This window comes from Saccopteryx bilineata, chromosome 11 (assembly GCF_036850765.1).
Source record: "Saccopteryx bilineata isolate mSacBil1 chromosome 11, mSacBil1_pri_phased_curated, whole genome shotgun sequence".
Taxonomy (NCBI): Eukaryota; Metazoa; Chordata; class Mammalia; order Chiroptera; family Emballonuridae; genus Saccopteryx; species Saccopteryx bilineata.
In genome coordinates, this window is record NC_089500.1 from 25,565,941 (window position 1) to 25,576,758 (window position 10,818).

Below are 10,818 nucleotides of genomic sequence, written 5' to 3' on the forward strand. Positions count from 1 at the left end.
TATTCTGCCCTAGAAGGAAAATAAGAATATTTGCTGCAGAAGTTCATGGTTGCCATTGAGAAGTCTGTTCCACATGGTAAAGAACATCACTAAGAAAATCCTTACTTCACAACCCATTGGAATTTCATGCAACATCTTTTTAAAACTCATTCCTTTGAAAAAAATATAGTGTGATCTTGCTGAGCGTATTTTTGTTTGATTCAAAATAAATGAAAACTTCCATAGTAGCATTTCCTGGATTGTTTTATTATATACCCACATTTAAAGTTCATTTCCTGGACATTTGTTACTTAATTTGCTTCTATCTTACATGTCTCAGGGATTTTTCACCTCTTAAATAAGTCTCTTAAGTGCAAAGTTGTAACATAAACACAACAATGAGATAAGAGTAAGGGCTTTAGTGAAGTGTTTTCTAAACTGTAATGATCATATATTTTTGGGTTTTGCTCATTTTTTCTCTAAATCCTGATTGAATTTCCATGCTGAATCTTGACACAGTAACTTATATATCAGTGCAGTCCTAATTTAAGCAGTAAAGAAAAAAAAAAAGAGCATGTAAAAAACAAAAATCTGTTTTTGGTTCTTGAATAAAAAGCTCCATAATTGTAATTAGGGACAAAAGCTGCTGTGGTTTTCTTATTATAATGATAGATAAATACTGTAAGTACACTATCGGCTCCTAAATAAATTATAATTAGCTCTGTCAGCAGAAGATGGGTTTTTTTTAGATAGGAATACATTTTGCCCTGTAAAACCAAAAAGTCATTTTGCTACTATTAATTGCTTAATTATTTATTATGCAGACCATGTTCTCTATGAGAGAAGAGCTTCACATTGCCCTGAATTCTTGTTCCAAAGAATTCTCGCTTTCCACTAATGCTTAATAGCAAGGATAACAGAAATCTAGGTAGATTACATACAGTGTTAAAGACAATTAGAGAAGATAATTGAATGGGAATGGTTGTTGTTCCTATACTTGGGACATCTCATCTCATCTGATTCTTTGTTAATGTACTGATTGTTCGTTGGCTGATTTGTAGGGTGGAGTAGTGATTTGTCTATACAAAGATAATATAGTCAAAAGAACAATCTCCTCTGAATATAATTTGTCACTAATTTCAAAGCAATATCCAAACAGGTGATTCTATCACTGGTTTACTGAGACTGTACTTCAAACAGCTTTGCATTTCTTGACTGGGCTGAGATATCTTTCCCTTTAACAGGCCCTTCAGACTATCATGGGGTCATTGATTTGATTTTCATTTGGCTTTTCACCTAAATTCCTCATACTCACACAAAAAGAAACTGAACTCTGTGCCCCTTGGTAATTTGATTCTTTGTGTTTGGTTGGGATTGAGGGCAGGGGAGTACATTGAAATGCGTTTAGAGCTGATGAATATTTATTGCTTATACAATAAGATAAAGTAAAAGCTGTTGGCAAACAAGCTATAAGATGTTAGAATCTTCCCAAATTCTAGTATATGAGCAACTGGAGGGAAAAAATGAGTCAAAGTACAGCCCCACGCCCTAGGGTTTCTTTATAGAGATCAAGTGGGAGCTCTTGGAAAACATCTGAGGAACCATCGCCACTTCTTCCTGCAAGTTCTACATCCTCTGTATCCACGTGCACACAGCCACAGCTTTCTGAGCAATATGTAGCACATGCATCATTCCGGGTAGCCCACGACTTCAGCAGAAATGTATGGCTGCACAGAGGAAATAGTGAACACCCCTACAGCTGGAAAGCTGTTCCCCATAGCATTAGTTGACCTGAGTACTGGAAATTCAAATCAGATTCACATTTATGTGCATGCCAGAAGGCAGAGCCCACCCTGAGCCTCCCAGCACACAGCTGTTTCAGACAGCTACATTCCTGTTTCTCCTTGCAGAGGTGGGGCCATCTGCACTGCTTGAGGTTTTCTTGTGGGCACATTTGTCCTCTGCACCAGGCTTTTTAATGAACGGAAAGTGAGCTAAAGAAAACTGCTGAATCAAGAAGGTAGAAACAACAAAATCAAAGAAAATGCGCTTTTAAAAAATCATTTGTATTTTTGGATGACTCATTCTGCAATGATGCCTTGGATGAAGGACCAATATTTTGAGCTGGCCACCAGGAAACAAGATCAATTATGAAAGGATGAAAACATTTGTGCTGTATTAAAAGGAAGTGCAAATTATCTTAGTTATGCAAAGTAGACCATGCATTATACTACAGGGCTTTATCCATGAAACATAAGTGTTTGATAATTATTGTAAAGGTAAAATGCATTAAGTAAAATATAGTGCTCTGCTATGTGCAATGCACTACACAGTTTACTTTTGATTTTGCTGGAGGTGTTTACTAAATACCTCAGTTAAAATAATTTTCTCCACTTATGATTTAAATTCACGTAAGTATAAACCAGTGCATATAATGGCATAATTCACATCTATATCCATATCTAAGTACCTTAGAAGGAATTTCATAATTCTCTTTCTTAACAGCATTTGCCAACTCTCTGCCCCGAGATCCCCCTTCACAATAATCTCTCCCTGCTCCCACTCCTGTGGATCCTGCTGTCTCTGCTCTTCTGTAACTTTTGTTGCAGTTGTATAGATGGAAAGTCTCCTGTTTAGGTTTTCTTTTTTTAAATTATTTTATTTCATTACAGTTTGTATACACTATTACAATATTATATTAGTTATATTAGCTTTAGGTGTACAGTGTAGTGATTCAGCATTTTTATACCTTATTATGTGATCACCTCACTGATTCTAGGAATCCTCTCCACTTTGTAAGCTAAGCTTGTCACACTGTTACTGACTTTATTCTCCCCCCCATTGTTACCTGTCCTCCACCCCTTCCCTTCTGGTAATCATCATTTTGGTCTGTTTCTGTGAGTCTGTTTTGTTTTGTTTGTTCATTTGTGTTATTTCTTTAGAGTCTACATGTAAGTGAAACCATATGGTATTTGTTGATCTCTGCTTCACATATTTCACTTAGCATAACAGCCTCTAGATCCATCCATGTTGTCTGAAATGGAAAGATTTCATTCTTTTTAATTGCTATGTAATATTCCATTACACACACACACACACACACACACACACACACACACACACACACACACTACACCTCTATCCAATTATCTATTGATGAACATCTGGATTGCTTTCATATCGTGGCCATAGTAAATAATACTGCAATGAACATAGCAGTGAATATAGTTTTTTCAAATGAGTGTTTGTTTTTTTTTGAATTAACCCCTAGGTTAGGTTTTCTTTAAGTAATAAAATGTTCAGAGCTAGGTTTTGATGGAATTATAATAAATAAAGACATAGTTCTTATTCCTTAATAATAATCATAGTGTTTAAATATCATAAGCACTATTTATCATAACTACCACCATAAATGAACTTGTAAAATATCTTCATGCCTAGCCAGAGATCACCTATGAGACAAACAAACTGCATTTTTCTTTTTATTCTTTTTTTTAATGGAGCACTGCTGTCAGATTTAGTCTGTGTAAATAATTCTCACTCTTGATAAGAAAAATTCCATAAAAGGCAGGATTTGTTAGTATTCAACAATTTTAGTTAGTAGTCTTGGCCCATGTATATTCCTGGAATTGACCAGTATTTACTGAAATACTCAATCAAGTAAATCAGTAATACTTCATGGACTTTCATTTTGAATCCTCACTTTGACCCTGGGATTTAACCCTACCTTTCTAAAGACTTGTTGGGTATTTCTGATTACATTTACTACTATTCACATCACCTCTACCATTAAACCTACTTCCTGTTATGACTACCCTTGATCCCAATTTAATCACTAATGGAGTGAGCCTACCAGCAAACAATATTTGAAATCTTAGTGATTTTCTCATTACATTACATTACATTGCTGCAATTCTTGCTTTGTAATATTACTTGAATGTGTATGTTCTTGCCTGTTTCCACTGCCCCACCCCAAGACGAAAACCTGGGCCTCACAAATGAGAAATTACAGTTTCCAAAGTGTGCCATGTCTCCTCTTTCTTGTGGGTGTATAGTAACCAATATGGGTTTTTTTCTGTCTTTCTTGTTTGTTTTTTTAGAGAAAGAGAGACAGGAAGGGGGAGAGAGAGGGAGAAGAGAGATGAGAAACATCAACTCATAGTAGCTTCACTTTAGCTTTTCACTAATTGCTATTTATATGTGCCTTGACTAGAAGACTCAAGCTAGCGACCTTGAGATCAAGCCAGTGACCTTTGGGATCTTGTCCATGATCCTGCACTCAACCCAGCAACCCCCGCTCAAGCTGTCCAACCTGTCTTAAGCCTACAAGCCTGTGCTCAAACTGACAACCTCAGGGTTTTGAAACTAATATTTTCGTTCCAAGTTATTTTTTTTTTCATTTTTGTGGTTTATCCCACACTTGAGGCATAGACTACTGGATGATTTTCTTTATCCTGCCACTGGGCATAGATTTAAAAGCAGGTCCAGAGAGGAATATAGATGATTTTTTTTCTCAAATAAACTTTTTAAATTAATGACTAGAGGCAATAGAATTTTAAAGGCTCTTGATCTGTCAATTCCAGGAGAAAAGCTCCCTTGTCCACCAACCCAATGGAGATTTGATGACCTAGAAGAAGGCGAAATGAAGGAGGGAAGATCACTAATAGAGGTTGGTGGGTCTTAAAATTCAAGATCTAGACATCAATAGGCATATTTGGTGTAGGTAGGCATTAGATTTTAATTTGCTTAATTAAATGAATTACTTAGTTAATAATTATTTATTAGGAAATTCATACTCTTTTCAATGTTCTCAAATGCCAATTAAACAACTTTATAAGTGAAGTTTCCATATATGTAGGGGTCATTTTCAGGCTCAATTTTGTAGCTCTAATCTAAGTGTTAATCTCATGTTCTATTCTTCATTTTATTTGATAAGACAAATTGTACTCTTTGGTTGATTTTCTCAAGGAATCTTTGTTCTTTTCTCTTTCCTGTAATTTTAGATACTGTTTGTTAGATTCTTTTTTGAACAAACAAATACAAGGACCAATTTAGGTGGACTGATTTAGTACAAAGTCTACAAATCCATAGCCTTCTAGTGGCATATTTTATCACTCTATTCATTTAAATCTTCTTTCATTTACTTTAATGAAATGTTATAATTTTGTCTATCCAGCCTTTTATCTTTGGTTAGATTTATTTCTAAAACTTTACATATTTGCCCTGGCCAGTTGGCTCAGTGGTAGAGCATCAGCCCAGCATGTGGAAGTCATGGGTTTGATTCCCAGTCAGGGCACACAGGAGAAGCACCATCTGCTTCTATACCCCTCCTTTTCTTGCTTCTCTCTCTCTCTCTTCCCTTCCTGTAGCCATGGCTCAATTGGAGTGAGTTGGCTCTGGGCACTGAGGGTGGCCTGTGCCTCAGGTGCTAAAAATTGGCTGCAGATGCAATGGAGCAAGGACCCCAGATGGGCAGAGCATTGCCCCTTAGTGGGCTTGCGGGGTGGGTCCCAGTTGAGTCACATGCAGGAGTTTGTCTCTGCCTCCCCTCCTCTCACTAAAGAAAAAAAATCTTTACATATTTTATACATAATTAAATGAGCATTTTAAAATTATATTTTCTAATTATTGCTACTGAATGTATAATTGCTGTAACATATATATATATATAACTGCTATATATATACATATACATATAGCAGTTATATATGTATATATAATTGATACATATATATTATCCAATTTTGTTAAATGCAAGTCTTATTAGTTACAGTATTTTATCTTTAGATTCTGATGTTAATCATTATTGACATTCACAAATCTTTCAATCTGGGAATGTGGTAGGGTTCCACTTTCCCATGCATTTGAAGTTAAACATGTTCTTGATTTGCCTTGGCCAGTGAAGTAGAATATGAGTAGAAATGACATTTGCTTCTTCTGAGTGGAAAAAAATATGACTGCTGATGATCAACTTCAATTTTCATTTCTACTCTCACAACAAGTGCTATCTTGAAAAGCTTGTCTGAAAGCTTGGGTCTCAATTGGGTCACCATCAGCTGGGGTCCCTAAGAGACTGAAAGAAGCACTTCCCTGCTCACCCTTGTTAGACATGTGCTATGAAGAAAATACAAGTTGTTGGTTTTCAAGCTTCTGAAATTATGTGGCTCTTTGTTATGACAGAATAATTGTGCATTTGAACTGATACAATCCTATGGAAGTTTTATGTATACAATTTGTCTTTCAAGAATAATAACAATTTGATGTTTTTCTTCTCAATGATCATATTTCTAGCCCTGGCCAGATAGCTCAGTTGATTAGAGCATTGTCCCAATGTCCCAGTAGAGCCCGAGCTCAACGTTGATCAGGCGTCCACAATCCTACTTACCTGTGCAGTGGGACACTCCTGCTTAACAGCAGGGCTGGCAGCCTCTTTGAGACTACTCTTTTTTTTTTTCATTTTTTTAAAGATTTTATTTATTCATTATAGAGAGGGGAGAGAGAGAGAGAGAAGAGAGGAGGAGCAGGAAGCTTCAACTCCCATATGTGCCTTGACCAGGCAAGCCCAGGGTTTTGAACTGGCAACCTCAGCATTTCCAGGTTGACACTTTATCCACTGCGCCACCACAGGTCAGGCCGAGACTACTCTTGAGGTGGCTATGAGGATTCTACTTGTTGGTATTGAGACCAATCACCACCGGAGGAAAGACACGATCAACACCAACACACAAGTTAGTTGCAAGAATAACCCAGGCAGTTTATTACTCACAAATCCTTATGGCGTGCCTGGGTACAGCTTAATGGGGCCCTGTCAGCGTGCTTCCCTTGTCTAGCCTTGGTCAGAGTGGCATGGAGACAGTCCACGTTCAACATTGGAGTCTGGATGACTAACTGCAGCTAGGCGCCCCTCAGTTTTAGTACCCTTTTCTGTCATATGACTTCTAACAGGTGTTCATCTATGGGATTATCACATCAAGCCACTTTTTGGTAGTTCCTAGTAGGGAGCTCTTTTTTATGTTAATCTACAAAGTTATCACATCAAGTTACTTTTAGGGAGTTTCTTCCAGGGAGCTCTTTTTATCTATATAATTTCACACCCACACTAGCTGGGCCCTGCGCAAAAGGCACATTCTACACTATCCTATCTGTACATACTTAATTAGTTACCATCCAGATGGTATAGCCTCATTCACTTGCCTTAATGGCTTTTAATATTATATCCTAATTTATTCCTATATATCTTCTATATTTTTCTATATTTCTATATATTTAATTACTATAACATTATATTACTGTACTACCCCAAAATCAAAGTTTGCAAGTTCAATCTCCAATCAGGACACATACAGAAATAGATAAGTATTTCTGTCTCTCGCTCTCTCTCCCCCTCCCATCCTTCTTAAAAAATTAATTAATGTTTATATTTCTATAGTTACATATTTTCTTACCATAGAGCACTAGCCAAAACCTCTGATATATTATTGAATAAATCAGGATATAGTACACATTCTGATTTCTAATGATAAAGAAAATACTTTACCATTTAATATAAGCTTTGTCTTGGTCATTTTATGGATAATTTTCATCAGAATAAAAAAAAATTTGTTCCTTTTTTAGTTTGCCGAAAAGAATTTTAGTTTTTCCTATTTAAATCATCAGTCGGTTGTTCAGTTTTATCAAATGCTTTTTCTACATCTACTGACTAGCAGATACAGTTTCTCTCTTTTAATTCTTTAATGTGGTGAATTATATTACTTGATTTTCTGAATGTTAAACCAAATTTACATTTCTGGGTGTAATTGAACTTTATTATCCTTTAAAATGTATTGCTAGATTTAGTGATTCAGTTCATTAACATTTTGTTTAAAATTTTGTCATTAGTATTCTTGATCAAGATTGGTCCATAATTTTTCTTCCTCATATATTTCTTGAGAGGTTTAGGTTCAAGATTATAAAATAAATTAGAAAGTATTTCCTGTTTATGTCTCTGGAGAAGTTAAGTAAGAGTGAATGTATTTTATGCCACATGTATATAATTTATAAATGAATAAATACTCCCATAGTGAGGAACATACTCAAAAAACATTTTTTAGCCTGACCAGGTGGTGGTGCAGTGGATAGAGCGTTGGAATGGGATGCCGAGGACCCAGGTTCAAGACCCCGAGGTCGCCAGTTTGAGCGCGGACTCATCTGGTTTGAGCAAAGCTCACCATCTTGGACCTAGGGTCCCTGGCTCGAGCAAGGGGTTAGTCTGCTGAAGGCCCATGGTCAAGGCACATGTGGAAGGGCAATCAATGAACAACTAAGGTGTCGCAATGAAAAACTGATGATTGATGCTTCTCATCTCTCTCCGTTCCTGTCTGTCTGTCCCTATCTATCCCTCTCTCTGACTCTCTCTCTGTCTCTGTAAAAAAACAAAAACAAAAACATTTTTTAAATTTAAGTGAGAGGAGGGGAGAGAGAAAGACAGATTCCCACATGCATCCCAGCTGGGATCCACCCAGTAACCCCATCTGGGGCTGATGCTCTGCCTATCTGAGGCCATGCTCACAACCGAGCAATTTTTAGCTCCTGTGGTGGAGGCCCCGGGAAGCCATCCTCAGCATCCAGGGCCAATGTGCTTGAACCAATCAAGCCATGGCTATGGGAGGAGAAGAAAGAAAAAGAGAAGGAGGAAGGGGTGGGAGAAGTGGGGAAAAGCAGATGGTCACTTCTCCTATATGCCCTGATTGGAAATTGAACCTGGGACTTCCACCCACTGGGTCAATGCTCTACCACTGAGCAAACCAGCCAAAGCTCAAATTTTTTTTAATGATGAAGGGATATTGAAACTGGCGATGAGTGGCATATCTAAAAGGTATACATTCTCTACTTTGGCATTTGAGACTCTCTATAGTCACTTAATAACAGGGATACATTCTGAGCAGTATATCTTATAGTGATTTTGTCATTGTGCAGACACCATAGAGTGAACTCACACACCTAGATGGTATAGCCCTAGGCTACTAGCCTATACAGCATGTTACTATATTGAATACTATAGACAGTTGTAACACAGTGGTATTTGTGTATCTAAACATATTTAAACATAGAAAAGGTACAGTAAAAATATGGTAAAAAGATAAAAATTGTTCTCCTGTGTAGGGCACTTACCATGAATGGAGCTTACAAGACTGAAAGATGCTTAGTAAGTGAGTGACAAGTGAATGCAAAGCCCCAGGACATGACTGTAGACTTGATAAACACTGTGCACTCAGGCCACACTAAGTTTATAATACAACATGAGGCTAAATCAAGCACAACAGAAAATGATGTAATCAAGAGACACAGGAAACATTACATGCATGAGGTTGCTGTCAGCATAACTAACATGGTATATTTTTTATAGCAAACCGTTTAATAAGTAGAAAGAGTAACTCTAACATAATGATAAAAAGTAGAAACTAGTAAATACATAAACCAGTAACATAGTTGTTTATTATTAAGTATTATGTACTGTACATAATTGTGTGTGCTCTACTTTTCTACAACTGACAGCAGGGTTTGTGTATACTTGCATCAGCACAAACACATGACTAGTGCATTACACTACAATATTAAGGCAGCTACAGTGTCATGAAGCAATAGGAATTTTTCAGCTCCGGGATAATCCTATGGGACCACTGTTACATATGCAGTCTGCCGTTGACCAAAATATTGTTATGTGACACATAATGATATTTCTTTTTTCCCCATAAATTTGTAGAATTCATATTTTAAATTTATAGAGAATGTATATGGTCTCTGGTAGGTAAACTCTTATTCCTTTCCATATAAATTTGTCTGGGCTTAAGAAATTTGAATAGTTGTCTAAGGTAATATGAATAAAGATTCACTATTTAATTTCTAACCTTCTTTGTGAGGTTGCTTCTCGTTCATCCACCAGCTCTCCTATGACAGGGTCTCAGCACTGTCCAATATCAACAGACTATACTAAACTCATCCTCTCACAGTACATGTCCTCTTCAGCAGACACCTAATATTGATTATAGTTCATTGTTTATGTGGGTAGAAATGCAAGGCACATTATAGACACACAATAAATACCTGTATATTGGATACACTATTGAATGACTATGGCAGTGGCTTCCATAGATTGTAAACTTCCTGAAGACAGATTCAATGCACAGGTGCTCACTGCACATATATCAAATTAGGAAATATATGGAATAAACCATATAGTTTGGAATAAACCATAAATATGCATATTGATAAACTATAAAGTGCTGAAACCAACCCAATCATTTTTTTCACTCTGTTTTGCTACCCTGTAGACAAAGGAAATAAATTCACAAATAATGAATATTTGAAACACATTGTTTTTTCTGAAATGGAACTGATTGTATAGAAGAAATTTACAGAAGGGATTCCCTAAGAGGATTTTTATCAAAAACGTCTATTTTGAAAGGTTGCCTCAGGAATTGTTACACTCGTCTACGGCCATACCACCCTGAACGCGCCCGATCTCGTCTGATCTCGGAAGCTAAGCAGGGTCGGGCCTGGTTAGTACTTGGATGGGAGGAATTGTTACACTAAATACTCACGGTAAAATGCAGAATAACATAGGATACATGTGCTCTTCATGTAACCAAAAGAACTATGCCATTCCCATGTGCATCTGTGTGTTCATGTGTGTGTATGTGTGTGTGTGTGAGAGAGAGAGAGAGAGAGAGAGAGAGAGAGAGAAATAGAGAGAGAGAGTAGTGTGAAACAAGGTAGAATTTGTATATTTACAAAATCCAATCAAAAGTGGCATGCAGTTAGGAACTACAAGATGTACAAAAAGACCAAAAGTGTGATATT